Raw genomic sequence first — 18759 nt, 5'->3', positions numbered from 1 at the left:
ACTTGGCAAATCCAGCCTATGTTCCTTGACAATTGGACATAGCTGGAAAAGGCCTTTATCACCACTTCAACATAGGATGAAACTGGCAAGGGTTTTTAGTAATCCTAGGTTGTGGCGCTTGTCTTCTGGTTATATGTTGCTGTAGCTTGTACTACTATTGTGGTCTATGGATGCAGGACTCGCCCTCCTCACTAAGGGATGATTGTGGAAGATATTAACTGCATAGATTATATGGTAAGGAATCCTAAACACCTGGATTGTGGGGCAGGCCGAAGTTGGGTAAAGTTAGGATCCCTTGCCAGTGCTTCCAGCCAGCTATATTTTAGTATATAGTCAAGGTCATAAATACCTATATTTAGCACATGAACTCAAGGTCATAAATCTGCTTGTGAGCATGTGCTCACTTAAGTAACCTGTTGGCACTGGGCCTTTGTTTGCTGCTCATATAAAGTAGACCTACTTAAAAATTTTGGGGAAAGGGGGTTGCTGCTGCCTCAAAATAAAGCATGTATACTACTGTCCCCAAAATGTTCCTAATATACATTCAGAGAATAACACAGATAAGGCCCTATGCCTTTTCTTTATTGCAATAGAGAAACTTATCCTTTTGCAAGGCAAATTAAAGAATAATCTAATGCGTACATTTAAGTTTTATTGTTTACACATTATTGAGATTTCCACTTGGAAAGAAATAGGAGTTCTAAATACAGATGATTCTCAAATTACAAGGAGTTGCATCCCAATAAACTCATGACACATTGAATTATCAGAAATTGAAAATGCATTACAAGGATTGTAATGCACATTGCTAGCTTGCTAAAAGATCCAAATTCAAATTTGAAGTATAGTTTCTCCTGAATGTATATTGCTTTTGCACCATGAAAAGTCGAAAAATCATTAAGCTGAATTATTATATTATCTGTATACAGAAATAAAAGAGGGTCCCTCCCACCTTAAAAAGTAAAAGCTTGGTAAACCATATTATCATAACTTTTCTTGAGTCAGTTGGAGATCTGATGCCATAGGATAACAAAATAGCTTCCTTTTAAGGAAAGATAGTCCTTTTCTGGGATAAAAATCTTATGAGCAGTTGTCCTTGTCCAACAGTGGTACATCGTGGGAGGAAGACAATCTTAGATATGAGACAAGAGGAAAGAAGCTATTTTATTTTTTTTAGTGGTAGTCTGACAACCCTAACTGGTTAGCAGATAGCCCTTTGGAACCAAATAGTATAGAAGAAATAGGGCCTCATTAAGATTGCTAGAGGCCAATGTGCTAGTATGAGCTGTCACAGACATAATGGGAATTTGTCTGCAGGTATCCATTCATAAGATTTTTATTTTATAATTTTTTTTAAAGAGAGGAGAGAGAGAGAGGGGGAGAGAGAGAGAGAATAGTTTTTAATATTTATTTTTCAGTTTTCGGTAGACACAACATCTTTATTTTATGTGGTGCTGAGGATCGAACCTAGCGCCCCACACATGCCAGGTGAGCGTGTTACCGCTTGAGCCACATCCCCAGCCCCCATTCATAAGATTTTCAAGAGAGTTTCACACCACTCCATATAAGACCTACCAAGGATCTTCAGGAGCATTTGGCTCCAAGGAAAAGAGGTTGAGTCCCAGGCACATAGGACTTAGTGAGGCTGGACCAATACGACAAAGAATTCTGCCTCCCACTATAGGGATAGCACATGCTAAGTAACCAACAGCAGGAGTCTATCACTGGAGATGGCAGGAGCATGGACAGGGAATCTGTGGTGTGGAAACATCAGGAAAGTCAAAGTTGAGGATGCAGCAAGAGCATTGAGGGAAACACTTCAGGTCCTGTGCACCCATCTAAGTATAATACAACACTACAGGAACTTTAGGCTAGCAGTGCTCTGAAGGTATCCAGAGCAATAACAAAACCCAAATCCAACTCAACTCCTGCCCAGATTGAGCCAACTTCCCACATTAACTATACAGAGGAAAAGTTCATACCCATTTCCAGGAATGGATACTATATACCTGGGTATATGCACAAAAGACTTAAAAGCAAGAACTCAAACAGATGGTTATATTCTGTTAGGGTTTGAATATGTTATGTTCTCCCAAAGCTTCTGTGTTAATGCAGGAATATTCAGGGGTCAAGTGGTTATATAATGAGAGACATATCTAATCAGTCCTTACCAGTTTGAATTGATTGGGTGATAACAATAGACAGGAGGGTGGCTGGAAGAAGTAAGTCACTGGGAGTGAGTCCTAGAAGGGTTCATCTTCCCTGTGCCTCCCACCTTTTTCTGGGTGCCATGAGCAGAGCAGCGCTCCTCTGTCATGTTCTTCTGCCATGATGTTCCTCCTCACCCTGGGCCCAGAGTAATGGAGTTGGTTGAACATGGACTGAACCTCTGAAACTATGAGCCAAGATTAACTTTTCTTTCTCTAAGTGGTTCTTGCCAGGTATTTTGTTCACAGTTACAAAAGGCTGTCTAACACATATACCAATGTCCACACAGCAAAAGGTGCAAGCAACACAAATGTCCATCAACAGAGGAATGGATAGGCAAGGTGTAGTGTGTATATTCAATGGAATAGTAAGCAGTTTTGAAAAGGAATTAAATTATGATATATGGATGAATCTTGAAAACATTATGCTAAGTTAAATAAATCAAGGAGAAAGGGATATGATTTCACTTATATGAGGCACCTAAAGTTGTCAAACTCATAGAGACAGAAGGTAAAACAGACATTACCAGGGACTGGGGAAAAGGAGGAATGAGTTATTATTTGGGGTGATAAAAAGCTATGGAAATAGATGTTGTTGATAGTTTCACCTATTGTGAATATATTGAATGCCATGATGGTAAATTAAATATCTATATCTCCCCAATTTAAAAAAAATTAAAAATAACTTTCAGACTTCTCATTCTCAGGCTTAGTTAATGTCAATGAGAGATTTAACAAACATTAAAGGAAGAAGTAGTACCAATTTTATGCAAACTTAGTATAATAGCATAATTCTTTCAAGGTTTATTCATATATAGGAATTTTATTCCATTATAAATCTTCCAGAAAATTGAAAGACAGCACCTCTCAACTCATTTTGTGAAGACAACATTGACTTGGCCCTAAAACCAGATGTTAAAACAAGAAAAGAAATCTACAGATCAGTTTCCATCATGACTGTAAATGTAAAAAACTTCAACAAAATATTATCAAATCAAACCCAATGATATTTAAAAAGTAAAATAAATCATGACCAAGTAGACTTAATTTCATGAATGCAATGTTGCTTCAAACATTAGGAAATCAAATAATGTAATTCATCATATCAATAGACTAAAAAAATTTAACTAGATCCAGAAAATAAAACCAAAAAAAGCTAGCATCCATTTCTGATTAAATTAAAAAAAAAAACTCTCAGCAAACTAAGCCAACAAGGGAACTTCTTCACTTCCTCAACCTGAGAAAAGAAATCTACAAAAAATCTGCTGCTAACATCAAAAAAGAATACACATTTTGCCTTTATGATCAGGAACAAAGCAAGCATGACAACTCTCACCAGTCCTATTCAACATCATATTAGAAATCCTAGCTGAAAACACCAAGGTGGGACTAGGGGTAATAAAGAATATGGATTGAGAGAATAAATAAAACTGTCTCTATCTGAAGGTGATATGATTACCTACATAAAAATCTCAAATGATATACTAAATATCACTGCTAGAACTAGGATATGAGCTTAGTAGAGATATAGGGTACAAGGCCAATATAAAAATGTCAATATAAAATATCAAATTTTTAAATATAATAGGAGTGAAAAAGTAGAAATTGAAAAAAACTAATGTCTTTATTGGTGCATTATAATTGTACATAATAGTGGGATTCATTGTGACACATTTAAAAATGCACATAACATAATTGATTAATTTCCTAGTACCTTCCTCTTTTCCCTCCCTTTCTCCCTCTGATCCCCTTCCTCTACTGTTCTGCCTTCTATTTTATTTAATTGGAACATTGTAATTATGGATAAAGTGGAATTCATTGTGATATAGTTATCATTTAGATAGCATAATTTCATCTATTTCGTTCCTCAGGACTGTTCATCCTCCCACCCCCTCATCTCCTTCTTCTACTCTATTGGTCTCCCTTCTATTTTTGTGAGATCCCTTTTTTATTAATCTTTTCTCTCTTGCTTCTACATATGAAAGAAAATATTCACTCTTGACTTTCTGAATCTGGCTCATTTCACTTATCATGAGGTTCTTCAGTTCCATCCATTTATGGTCAAGTAGAACTCCATAGTGTATCTTTACCACATTTTCTTTATCCATTTATCTGTTGACAGACACCTAAACTGGTTCCATAACATGGCTGTTGAGATTTATGCTGCTGTAAGTATTGGTATGCACGTATCACTACTATAGTATACTGAGTTTTAGTTCTTTTGAATAAATACCAATGACTGGGATAGCTGAGTCATACAGTGATTTCATTTCTAGCCTTTTGTGGAATCTCCATACTTCCATAATGGTTTTACTAATTTACAATCCCACCAACAGTGTAACTGTTCCTTGTTCCTCACATTCTTGTGAGCATTTATTATTGTTTGTCTTCTTGATGATTGCCATTCTAACTGGAGTAAGATGAAATTGCAGTGTAGTTTTGATTAGCATTTTACTAATTGCTAAAGATGTCAAAGTTTCTTTAATTTATTTATTGGCTCTTTTCATTTTTTCTTTTAAGAAATGTTTGTTTAGTTCATTTGTTCACTTATTGATTGCATTATTTGTTTTTTGGTTGGTATTAAGTTTTTTAAAAATTCTTTGTATATTCTGAATATTAGTCCTGTCTGAAGAGTAGCTGGCAAAGATTTTCTTCCCTTCTGTAGGTGCTGTCTTTATGCTCTTATTTTATTTGCTGTACAGAAACTTTTTAATTTGACTTTATCCTACTTATTGATTCTTGGTTTTATTTATTGAGCTTTAAGACTTTTATTAAGGAAGTCAATGCCTGCACCTATATGTTGGAGTGCTCACCCTAGGTTTTCTTCTAATAGTTGCAGAATTTCTCATCTAATTCCTAGGTCTTTGATCCACTTCGAGTTGACTTTTGTGCAGGGCAAGAGAAATCTGCTAGCATGACTATATAAACCTAACAAGGCTATAGGAAACAAGGTCAACATAAAATATGAATAGTTTTTAAGTATAAATGTAATTTTAAAAAGTAGAAATTAAAAATTTTAAGATAATATCATTAGCAGTAATACCAAAAAATGTGAAAATCATAGGTATAAACCTAATATGTGTAAGGTATGTGTTTAAAAATAATGAAACAGATGAGAGAAATAAAAAAGATTTAAATAAATGGATATATACCACAGTGTCATATTTTTGTGTATGATAATGATGACCAATACAATGTAGTGAAAGCTGTTTTTCAAAATAATATTAGAATATATTAATTAAATTAATGTTCTCATCTCATATAACTTTTGGATTAAAGTGAATGTGATAATGCAAGGACTGTCTATTGATGACTATATCAAGAAATATAATGTATTACTAAGACTTTCGACAACAATCCCTGAAAAGTGTCAAGATTCACTGCTTTCTGTTTATACCACTGAAAATCATTTATCTGCATGGGTGATTCTGAGTAGTGAGTCTGTTGTAGAGACTCTCTTGGTAGGTTGACTGTGGGGCATATGCACAGTGCATTCATTGATTTGTGAACTTGTGCAACAAATCACAGCTTTATCCTACTGGAATATTTTGTTGAAAGAGAATAGAGTTAATTTTGATTTTTGTGTTTTCTTTTTTTATATTTATTTAATTTTATAAAACAAAAGTAAAGTAATATATGAAATACACCGTAAGTTATATATGTATATGTTATATAAGTTATACGTGTGTGTGTGTGTGTGTGTGTATTCAATGCATATATATGGCACATATACACATTCATACATTCTTGATTAAGAAATTTTCTAAAAATACAGGGGAATGTCAAGGAGGATTGTAATATAGGAAGCTCTGAAAATCCACCTCTCCCCTTTGAGAGAAATTATACTGCCAGAATCTATCTTATGTAATGATTTGGGACATTGGAGTCTACTCGAAGGCTTCTGGCTTTCTGGGAAAAGCATGGTTGACATTTAAGATTTAAAACATTAAAAAACCCTCCTTATATGGGGGAATTTACAGTCATTATGCATGCTCAGAAAAAGATGCAGACTCAAAAAATTTCAGAGAAGACCTTAAGTTTATACCTTATGATGATCTCTCAAAACCCTACAACAATTTTTAAAATTAACAAACTCTGGAAAAGGAAGAATATGATTTACATGGTTAAGACATTATAAGATTAAAACAACAACAACAACAAATCCCAAGCATACAAAGAAATAGGAATGTATGGCTTACTTATAGAACAAAATAATTGGACAGAATAAGAACAAAATAAATTGACAGAAACCATCCCAAATGGAATGCTTTCTGGACAAAGATATAAAAACAATGTCTAGAGCATGCTCAAACAATTAAAGGAAGACAGGGAAAAATTCAAGAAAATTATTATGAACAAAATGGAAATGTTGATAAAGACACAGAAAACAAAAAAGAGAAATTATCGAGTTGAAAGTATAATAACAGAAATAGAAACTTTACTAAAAGGATTCAAAAGCAGATATACCTATGCAGAACAAAGAATCAGGATAGAATTTGAAGCTAGGATAATTGAAATTATTGAATCAAGAACAGGAAGAAAAAATGCTGAAGGAAGTTGTAAAGAGCCTAAAGGACATGTGAGATTCCATCATACAGACCAACATATACATGTGGGAGTTGTAGAAGGAAAAGAAGAATAGAAGAGGGAAGAGAGATATTTGAAGAAATAATGGCTAAAATTTCATAAGTTACAAGCAAGATATGGATCTTCAAACCCAAGAAGCTCAAAATGAATCTAAGTAGAATAAATGCAAAGAGACTTGCACCAAGAAAAACCATAATCCAACTGTTGAGAGCCAAAGAGAAACAGAATATTAACAAGAGTAAGAGAGAACTTATTCATCATATATAAGGGATTTTCACTAAGAGTTTCATTATATTTCCCATAAAAATATGGGAGATTAAACACCATGGGTTGAAGTAATCAAATTGCCAGAAGAAAACAGTCTACTAAGGATTTTACATTTGGCAAAACCCTTCTTTAAAACTGAAGGAGAAATTAAGGCATTCCCAGATAAACAAAAGCTGAGAAAGTTTATTAGTATTTGCCTTTCTCTGCAAAAATTTCTAAAGGAAATCCTTCAAGTTGAAATGAAACAATGTTAAGAGGGAACTAAAAGTCATATGAAGAAATAAAGATCTCCGATAAAGGTCATTTACATGGATTATCATCAAGTCTAGTATTATTGTATTTTTGGTTGTAACTCCATTTTTGTTTACTATACAGTCTAAAAGTTACATAGAAAAACAATTCTTAGTGTTTGTTTTTGAACCTGTATAATTTTTGATATCAATAAGTAAAGGGTGGGGACAGAATTGTATAGGAACAGAGATTTTATATACTATCGAATTTAAACTGGCATACATTTAAATAAGACTTTTGCAAATTTGAGACATTCATGGCAATTTCCATTTTAGCTACAAAGAAAATAACTAGTACATACACAAAATAAAATTAAAAGTAATTAAAATGTTTCACTAAAACAAAACAGCATTTAAATAAAAATAATTATAATTTTAAAATAAACATAATGCAAGAAATGAGGGGGGAAAGCTATACATCCTATAGAAAATAAATAAGATATGGTAGAACTGATTTCTTCTTTATCATTAAATTCTTTAAATATTAATGAATTAAACTATCAAATGAAAAGACAGAGATTGGCAGAATGGATTTTTAAAATGATCCAACTATATGTGGTATACAGAAGATTATTTTTAGATCCAAAGACACAAAAATATTAGAAGTAAACAAGTGAAGATATTCCATGCAAATAGTTACCAAAGAAAGCTAGGGAGAATATATTAATATACAAAACAGACTTAAATCAAAATATTTATGAGACAAAAAGGACATTATCTTTGGATAAAAGCTCAACCAAGAAATGTTATATGACAATTGTAGACATTTACACACTTAATAACAGACTCCCAAAAAATGCAAAGCAAAAATGAACTTCTGTGAAGGGAGAAATAGACAGTTCTACAATAGTTGGAGACTTCAAATGTATTCACAGAATACCCAGAAGAAGATAAGTCAGGAAATAGAGGACTTGAACAGCACAGCAAGACAACTACATCAAAAAGACGCACAAAACACTCAACCTAGCAAACTATAATACACACTCTTCTCAAAGGTTCATAGAACATTCTTCAGATGGGCTGTATGTTATGCCACAAAACTAGTCTTAATATAAGTAATTTCTCTGAGCATAAATTGAAGTTAGAAATCAATATCAGAAAGAAAACTGAAAACTTCACAATTATTTGGGAACCAAATAGTACATTCTTATACTACCAATGAGTCAAAGAAAGAAATCACAAGAGAATTTAGAAAAGAAAGATGAATGAACATTAAAACACGATGTGCCAAAATCTACAAGATGCAGTGAAAATACTGCTGAGAGGGAAATTCATAGCTGTAAATGCTTACATTAAAAAAGAAGAAAGATTTCAAATCAACAACCTAAATTTACACTTTAAGGAACTACAAAAAGAAGAACAAACTAACCCGAAAGCTAGAAGAAGGAAGGAAATAATAAAGATTAGGGGTGAGATAAATAAAATAGAGAATAGAAAAACAATAGAGAAAATCACTGAAGCCAAAAGTTGGTTCTTGCAACAGATCAACAAAATCGACCAAATTTTAGCACTATTAACTAAGAATAAAAGGGAGAAGACCCAGGTTATTAAAATCAGAAATGGAAGTGGGGACATTATTGCCATTTCTACAGAAATATAAAAAGTTATAAGAAACTGCTATGAACAACTGAACACCAACAAATTGGATAACCTACACTGAATGGAGAAAACCCTAGAGACACAAAACTTACCAAGAGTGAATCATGCAGAAATAGAAAAAGATTAATAGACCTATAACTTCCAATGAGATCAAATTAGTAATAAAAAAACCCCAAAACATTCCATGGGAAAAAAAAGCCTAGGACCAGATGGTTTTGATATATTCTATGGAATATTTAAAGAAAAAAATAATTATACAAAGTAAAAAAATGATGATGAATTCTAACTCATTCTAAGAAATCAATATTGCATTAATATCACAGCCAGACAACAGAAATACAAGAAAACTGTAAATGAATACATTTTATAAATATTGGTGCAAATATCCTCAACAAAATACCACTAACCCAAATTTAGCAGCATATTAAAAGGATTGTACACTATGACCAAATGGGATCTAGTTCTGCAGTGCAAAGATGGTTCAACACATGATAATCAATTGTGTAATACACATTAACAAATGAAGGGAAAAACCATGATCATTTCAACTGATTAAGGAAAAGCAGTTGACAAAATTCAACACTCTTTCCAGCATAAAAACACCCCCAGGTATCATCACTGTTGGGATCAAGGCCTTAACATATGAATTTGGGGAGGACACAAATATTCAGTCCATAACATAGACAGAGCAATCATTTAAGAAAAAGAAATAAAATACATTTAAACTGAGAAGGAAGTAAAATAATTGCTATTAATAGACAGCATAATCTTATATGTAGAAAACAAACATAGACTTAGAACATACAAATTTGCAGAATATAAAATTAAAATACAGAAATCATTTGTTCTCTATACAACTTAGAATAGTAATCCAAAGTGGAATTAAGTGAACAGTTCCATTTATAATAGCATTGAAAAGAATGAAATACTTAATCATTAACCAAAAGGGTGAAATACTTGTACAAAAGAAACCTAAAAATTTGCTGAAGGAAATTAAAGAAGAACTTAATAAATGGAAAGACATCACATGTTCATGGATTGTGGCAAAACTGTGAAGATATCAATACTGCTTAAAGGAATCCACAGATTGAATGCCATCCCTATTAAAACTCTAACATTGTTTTTTTCAAAAATAGAAATTTTCATCCTAAAATTGATATAGACTCTTAAAATATCCCAAATAGTCAAAAAATCTTGAAAAACAAATGAAAAATTGGATTTATAATTCCTGATTTTGAACTCACTACAAACCTACAATAATCAAAACAGTGTGGTAGTGACATAAAGATTGACTTAAGGACTCATAGAATAGAAAAGGGAGTCCTGAAGTACGTGATCAAATGATTTTTGTCAGATTTCAAAATTATTGAAGGGGAAAGAATATTCTTTTCAACAAATGGTACGAGGAAAACTGGATATCTATGTGGACATAAATAAAATTGGGCTTTACTTAACATCATATTCTAAAGTTAAAGCAAAGATATAAACATAAAAGCTAAAATGATAAATATATTGGAAAACATTTAGAAAAATTTTCATGACATTGGATTTGGAAACTGTCTTTGGTTATGCACTCAAATCACAGGCAATGAAAGAAAGTAATGGACAAGTTGTACTATATCCGAATTAAAAACTTTTGTTGCATCAAAAACACTATTACCACAAACCACAACTCAATGAGAAAAAATATTTGAAAATCAAACCTAGATAAGGATTTAATATCCAGAATACATAAAAAGCTCTTAATACTCCACAGTAACAAAAAGAATTAAAAACTCAATTCCAAAATGGGCAAAGGACTTGAATATATATTTCTCTAAAGAAGATATATGAGTGGTCAATAAGTACATGAAAAGAAGTTCACCATCATTAATTGGTAGAGATCTTCATATTAAAACCACAGTGAGATGCCACTTCATATCCATTAGGAGAGCTACTATTAAAAATATGGAGAATAGCAAGTGTTGGCAATGAGGTAGACAAATTAGAACCTCTTGCGTTACTATTGCTGGTGGGAATAAATATAATGGAGCAACCACTGTGAGAAGTTCCTCCAAAAAATAATAATAAACATAAAATTACCATATGATCTAACAATTCCACAAAAATAATTGAATGCAGAGACTCAAGTAGATGTTTGTACACTCATATTCCCAGCAGCATTGTCCAAAATTAACAAAAAATGTTCATTGACAGATAAATGAGGAAACAAAATGTAGTATACTTATACAATGGAATATTAGTAAACCTTAAAACGAAATGGAATTCTGAATTTTGAAGACATATGCTAAATGAAATAAGCCAGGTCCAAAAGAGTAGATATTGTATGATTCTATAAAAGTGAAATGTCCAGAATAGGCAAATTTATAGAGACAGACAGTAATTTAGTGGTTGCCTCAGGCTGGGGGGCAGGGAATAGGAGTGGGAGTGACTGATAATGAGTACTAGGCTTCTTTTTTAAGTAATAAAAAAGTTCCATAATTAGATTATGATGATGGTTGCATAGCTCCATGAATATACTGCAGTCCATTGAACTGTACAATATAAATAGTGAATATTACGAAATATGAATTATATTCAATAAAAGTGTTGGGAAAAAAACTACTGAGAAGTGATAAATAAGCTTATACCTATATATGTATATATGTGTGTATGCACGTGTGCGCGTGTGCACGCACACACACGGGTCAGTGTATGGTGTTCCTTTCCTGGATCAGATCTGTTCCTCCTGCCCCCGCCCCCACTCCAGTCCCATGTCCCACTTGCTCTTATTTTTTTTTACTTCCCTGAGGCCACAGGGACTCTATCCTTTTTTTCCTCCAGTGGCAGTGGATTTGAAATGTCATTGAGAGGCCTACATGTTGAAAGCTTGCTCATCAGACTGTGGTGCTATTAGGAGGGGGCGGAACCTATGGGAGATGAGGCCTAGTGGAAGGAAGTTAGGTCATTGGGATGTGCCTTTGAAGGAAACATTGGGACTCCAGACCCTTTGCCTCCCAGCTGTCAACACTCCTACTACGATGTGCTGCCTCACCACAGGCCCAAAAAGTAGAGTCAGTTGACCATGAACTGAAAAAATTCTCATCACATATTAAAAAAAATAACTTCTAAGTCTAAAGTTTCTGACTCATTCAACACATTAAAAAAAAATGTGTGGTAGGCAGAATAATGCCCTCAACCCCAAAGAGATGTTTACATCCCAATTCCTGGTACATGTGAATATGTTAGGCACAAAGCAGTTTTCAGGGGAGATCAGCCTGGTCCACTCTAAACATGTGTCCTTGAAAGTGGAAGATGGCAAAAGATGAGTGGGTTAGAGAGATGCACTGTGTGAAGGAGTCAAGTCACCACAGCTTTCAAGATGGAGGAAGGAAACCATGAGCCAAAGAAATTCAGTAACCACTGGAAGCTGAGAATGGCCCTCATCTTACAGTCAGCTGGAATATGTGGGATTAGATCCTACAACCACAGGGAACTGAATTCTGAAATGAAGAGGAAACAGATTCTCTTCTAATATCTCCCGAAAGGAAAGTAGCTTGCTGACACATTGATTTTAGCTCAGCAGAACCCATGTCTGACTTCTGACCTTCAGAACTATAACAATAAACTTCTTTTGTTTTAAGCCACTACATCTGTGACATTTTGTTATGGCAGAAAATAATTGGAAACCCACATAAAGTATGCAAGAGCCCAGGTGAAGGTATGGTGAGGGATAGGGGTAGGGTAGAAGCAGAGGCACGGCCCTCATGAAGTTTATAGTTGGGAAAATAAATACTACGCTAGCTAATCACAACTGCAATCATAAGATATTTTGGGTGCTTTGAATGCAGAGTAGGGAATCTAACCTAGGTTGAAAGTACAGAAATTAACAACATATGAGGGAGACTTCCAAGATGACAACTGGGAATTCCAAGGATTTGTGCCTTAGGTTTTTTTCCTGACACTGAAGCTAATTTACTCATGCTGTCCTTAGGGAAAATCTTATGGTACTTTCCTTCTCAGGCTCCTCTTCCCAACTGGAAGAAACTCTCACTATAACCTGTATTTCTGGGGATCCCCAGAGAAATGCATCAGGTCCCTTCTAGTCCTCTAATGATTCTCTTTGTGAAATTTTGTGCTATCAGATTTAAATTGTGCAGCCTAAGAACTTAGGCCAATAACACTTATAGTTGAGACAACGGAGAAGAAAGTCTTTCTTTTCTTCTCCAATAAGAAATCACTCTGAGACAAACAAATATCAATATGGAATGGATAGAAATTTCCAGTAAATTTTTATTTTAGAATAGGTTTAGGTTTACATAAAAGTTTCAAAGATAGTTCAGAGAGTTTTTCTATATATTCTCTCTATTTTCCAAATTGTTACCAACTTACATATTTTGGGTATTTTTGTCAAATTTTGGAAACCAACATTGCTCCACTACTATTAGCTGACCTACATTTTATTCAGATTTCAATAGCTTTCCCATTAATGTCATTTTTCTATTTCCAGGATCACATCAAGAATACCATCATTACATTTAGCTAACTCTTCTGGCCTTTACCCGTTTTTCAAACTTCCTTTGTTTTTAACAACCTTGACAAGTGTGAGGCATAATGCTTATTTTGTAGAGTATTCCTCTATTTAGGTTTGTCTGACATATTTTCTCATGGTTAATTTAAGCCATTTTACTTTCAACATGACATCATTGATGCTGTTAACCTTAATCACCTGGCTATGGTAGTATTTTCCAGTTTTTCCTATTATAGGTTTTCTTTCCCCTTTCTATATTCTACACTTTGAAAAGGAGCAAAGCCCACACTCTTCATACTGATGCCTCCAATCTAACCCAGGAAGGAAGGAATAAGCACATCTCCAGGGAGGCAGAATATCTCTATATATTATTCATAATTTTTATATGTGAGAGAGTTGTTTATTATTTATTTATTTATTCATTTTTTATATCAGTATAAATTCACAGATGTTAATTTTACACTTTGTATTATAATCCAATACTATGTTACTTGTTGATCAATTATTATTGCTTTGGCCATTGGGAGATCTTCCAAGTTGACTTCTGAGTTCCTTTGTCGTATTCCAATCATTTTGCTTCCTGAGAACTCATTTTATTATTGCTATTATAAGATGCTCCAAGCTCACCTTATATTTTCCCTGTCACAGTCTTACAATGAGCCGTTTTACAAGGATCCCTGGTCCTTTTAGCTGAAAATAGTTAGAAAGGAAGATTTCAGCATTGGGTATGCTCATGGCTACTGTGGTCTCTCACTGCTTCTAGGTCTTCTCAATGGTCAGAGTAGGACATACATGGGTGTACCCTAACCCATGTATGACTATAAATATTTATGTACCTCTATCTGTATTAAGCATTAACAAAGTTCATACTGATGCCTCCATTCTAACTCAGGACCATACTAACCCTCCAAAGTAGTGATAGTTTGAGCTTTTTCCCTCAAAATAAGTAGTGTTTCTACACACACACACACACACACACACACACATACACACACACAAAATCATGTGGTTTACAAACTTTTTTATACTTCTTTGTCTGATTTCACTCAGCATGTTTTGAGATTCTTCCATGTTGTAGGTACCAACATTTGATTTATTTTTATTTTTTGGTAGTATGAATACTACTTTGTATGACGGGAATACCACAATTTGTTTATCTATTCAACTATTGATAGACAATTAGGTGGTTTCTAATTTCTGGCTATGACACATAAAACTGCTGTGAGTGTTCACATACAAGTTTTTGTAGGAACATAAGCTTTCCTTTCTGTTGAGTAAATAACTAAGAGTTTATCTAGTCTGTTTTCTGTTGCTGCAACAGAATACCAAGACTGGGTAGTTTATAAAGAATAGAGGTTTATTAAGCTCACAGCTCTGTAGGCTGGGAAGTCTAAAACCATCGTGTCGGAAACTGCTCAGCATCTTGTGAGCATCTTATTGGCTCCATTATAACATGACAGAGGGCATTATATGGTGAGACAGAATAAGTATGCTGGAGGGTACTTGTTTTTACAACAAAGATGCTCATGCCATAATTAATCCATCAATTAAAAAATGGATTAATCCATTCATGAGGGCTCTTCAAATTGCCTTCCATAAGTTTTAAATATCTAAATACCATTAACATATGATTTGGGGATTGTTTCCAATACTTAAATTTTTGGGGACATACCCAAATCATAGCAGAGTTGAAAGAGTGGATCATGTAGTATGTGTGTGTTTGATTATGTTTGATTTGTAATCCTACCAGTATTGTATGAACATTCTATTGGTTCTACATTGTCACCAATACTTGGTTTGGTTAGTCTGTATAATTTTAGACATTCTAATAAGTGTGATATGGTATCTCATTCCTTGATACCATATGACATTACATATCTTTACAAGGCTTATCCACCCTCTGTATAATCTTTTTCTGAAAAATCTGTAAAATTTGGCCATTTTAAATGGGATTGCATATTTTTTTATTATTGGGCTTTAAAAATTCTGTATATATTCCAGGTGACAAGTCCTTTATCCAATAAGTGATTTGAAAATATTTTCTTACAGATGATTAGGACACCAAAATAAGAATAGAAAGAAATATTCAGAGATGCACACAGGTCATAGTTAAATGGTTGGTTTCTCCACAGCAGATTATAATGGGGCTCCATTCTTCTGTAATAAAGGAACTAAGGGTACCACACAAGTTTTTGGTGACCTACTCAAAGTTGTACAAAATAAAGATATGACCACTGAAATGGAGTGCAGATAAAGTTTGAGTTACAGAAAACTAGAACAGCCAGTCAGAGTGGGAACATTGACTTGATGAAAAATTCTTTGTCTTGTTGAACTAGTAATCCTTAGGTGCCTCTTCTTCTGAGAACAGGTTTAGTAACAAAATATGAGACAGAGCTGCATTCTCAGGTGGGCTTCTGTTAGGAGAGTTCTGTGGTGAGCAGAAATCTGCCTCAGGTAGGACATGGCATTTTTACAGTTAAGTCACATCAAAGCTAATTGAATAGATAAACTTGTCAATATATATTTTGGAAGACCACCTGGAAAGATAAATTAAAATGGATCCCTAACTTACACTGTACCATTGCACATTCTAAAAGAATGTAATAATAGGTAAAAATAAAAGAAAGAAATAATAAAAGGAATAAAAAATTAAAGGTAAAGAGCCTTTCATAAACAAATTTGAATGAAGAATACCTCACAAATTGTTGTATAAAATCATAAAATATTTATAAATTCAGATACATGAAAATCAACCATTTTTGTATGGTAAAAAAAATCATAAGAAAAGTCAAATGACAAAAGATATACTATGAAATGAATATTTGAATAAAATTTTGTAACAAAGAGATGATACATAGCAATAATTTTAAAATAGAAAAAAAGCTAAGATATGAACATGGAGTTTTAAAAAAAGGAGAGAATGACTTTTAATTAAGAAGATACTGACTTGTACTCATAATAAGAAAAATTCAAATGAAGCCGGGACATTGCGGAGACGGAAAAGTTGGATAGCAAGACTTAGGCTGGCAAAAATGTGGGGTTCAATTAATGAATAAAGCTGTAAAAATTATAAACAGGTATACACAATAGGGCCACGAAATATATGAGATAAACATTGACAGAATTGATAGGAAAAATAGTTGTACAACAGTTGGATACTTCAACATCCTACTCTCAATAATGGGTAGTACAACCAAACAGAAGATAAATAGAAATAGAGGACTTGAACAGCACAAAAAACAACCAGATCCAATAGTCATGTGTAGATCACTCCACCCAAGGAAGGTAAATCCATGTTCTTCTCAAGTGTATGTGGCACATTCTCTAGGATAGACCCTGTGTTAAACCATAAAACAAGTCAGTCAATCTTAAAAGATTAAAACAATTAAAAGTATCTACTCCAACCACAAGGGAATGAAATCAGGAACCAAGAACAGAAAGAAAAATTACAAATATGTGGAAATTAAACAATATGCTTTAAAATAACCAGTGCTAGAAATCACAAAGGAAATTAGAAAATACCAGAGATGACTGAAAGTGAAAACACAACAAACCAAAATTTCAGAATGTAGCAAAAGCAGTGCTTAAAGGGAAATGTTCATCTGTGTCTAAATTATAAAATAAGAAAAAAATTCAAGTCAAGAAACTAACTTTACACCTTGAGGATATTAAACAAGAAGAGAAAACTAAACTTCCTTCTGTTGGGCTAGAAGAAGAAAGGAAATAAAAATTAGAATGGCGATCAGTGAAACTGAGAATTGAAAAATAAAATCAATAAGTCCTAAAACTGACTCTTCATTAAAATTGACCCCAAAATAACTTCAACAAAATTGTCATGTCTTTAGCTAGATAAAGTGGGAAAAGGACACAAATATCTTAAAACATTACCAATTACAGAACATTAGTTCTAATTTACAGGAAATAGAAATATTATAAGAAAATACTATGATCAATGTGCACCAACAATTAGATAATATAGATGAAATGGAAATATTTCTAGAAACATAAGAATCACCTAAATTGACTCACTTAAAGATAGAGAACCTCTACAAATCTATAAAAAGATTGAATCAGTAATCAGAATCTCTCAACAAAAATCCAGGACCATATAATTTCACTAGTGAATCTTACCAAATGTTTAAAGAAGAAAACCAAATCAGTAAAATTCTTCAAGAAATGGAGGGAATATATCTTAATTTACTCCAGAAGGCCAGCATTAGAGCTCCTGATACCAAGCTAGGAAAAGACATCACAAGAAGATTACAGACAAAGGAGTGCAAAGGTATTTTTTTTTTAAAAAAAGAATCAATCTAATGGATTGATTTATATTAGTAGAACAAAGGTCAAAGACCACATAATTATCTCAACTGATGTAAAAAAAAAGGACAAAACATTTGGCAATACTCAATATACTTTCAGGATTAAAAATCTCAAAAAAGAAAATCTCTATGAGATAAAGAATACTTATTTAAAAAACTCTATGACTGACGTATTTTCAGTAGTGAAAGGTTGAAATGCTTTCTCCCTGATTCTCTCATTTCCCTCTAGTAACAAAGGTGCACACTTTTACCCCTGCTGTTTAGCATTGTAAATTTTAGGTAGAGAATTAGACAAGTAAAGAAAGAAAAGATATCCAAATTGAAAAAGAAGTAAAATTACCTCTATTGTAGGGAACATAATCTTACAGATAGAAAATTCCAAAGAACCCAGAATAACACAAATCTAGCAAAATTTTAGATAAAAAGATCACCACCAAAAAAATTCAGGTATACAGAAGTATACTATCAAAGAATAATCATAAAAGCAAATTTACAGTTGCATCTGACAAAGTAAATACCCAGGAATAAATTTAACCAAGGAGATGAAAAACATGTACACTGAAAACTATAAAAACTTGCTGAAAGAAATTAAAGAAATAAATAGATATCCTGGCATGGATTAGGAAACAATATTGTTAAGATGTTAATGTTATCCAATCTACAGATTTAATGGAACTCCTTTTAAAATTCCAACAGTCTCTGCTGCAGAAATGGAAAAGCTAATGTTTAAATTTGTAGAGAATTGCAAGGGGTCCAGAATAGCCAAAATAATATTAAAAAGTAAAAATAAACAGGAGGACTACAATTCCTGATTTTAAAATATGTGGTAAAACTACAATAATCAAAACAATATGGTACAAATGTAGAGTTACCAAGGGAATGAATTGAGAGTCCAGAAATAAACCCATATATCCTGGCCAAATGCTTTTTGAAAAAAGTGCCATGTTCATTCAAAGGGGGGAAATAACAGTTCCTTTAAT

Source organism: Marmota monax, unplaced genomic scaffold (genome assembly GCF_021218885.2).
Source record: "Marmota monax isolate L192 unplaced genomic scaffold, Marmota_monax_Labrador192_F-V1.1 WCK01_AAM20220418_F8-fsc00029, whole genome shotgun sequence".
Lineage (NCBI taxonomy): Eukaryota > Metazoa > Chordata > Mammalia > Rodentia > Sciuridae > Marmota > Marmota monax.
The sequence above is the reverse complement of the archived record's forward strand: the minus strand, read 5'-3'. Positions refer to the sequence as shown.